The following is a 490-nucleotide window of genomic DNA, read 5'->3' on the forward strand; positions in this document are numbered from 1 at the left end:
ATTTATTATAATTAAATTAAATACTTTTTAATAAAATTATAAAAAATTTAAAATATATTAATTTATTTATTATTTTTAAAACGTATTAAATATTTTTTTAAGGAAGGTTTCCGGCATTTTTTTCCTTTAGTCATCTGGTCCATTTATATGTCCATATAAAGAAAGTTTGACTAAAATCCTGGCAAAGTCTTTTAATAGACAATTACATGTATATGGTTACTTAAGACAAAAACATTAGTATTTTTTTATTTTTCTTTATTTCAATCAGTATTAGTATTAGCAAATATATTTGTATTTTCACTATTTTGTCTTGTTGTCCGTATATATTGTGTTTAAATGACGTCATATTTTTTATTTGTTGATTCATAGAACCTAGCAGGCTGTGCTAATGATGATCTCACATTTATATGACAACAACAACATTGAATAATACCAAAAAACTTTTATTATATATAATACCAAAAAAAAAACTTTTATTATATATACATAC

Source organism: Arachis ipaensis, chromosome B10 (genome assembly GCF_000816755.2).
Source record: "Arachis ipaensis cultivar K30076 chromosome B10, Araip1.1, whole genome shotgun sequence".
In the NCBI taxonomy this organism is placed as follows: Eukaryota; Viridiplantae; Streptophyta; class Magnoliopsida; order Fabales; family Fabaceae; genus Arachis; species Arachis ipaensis.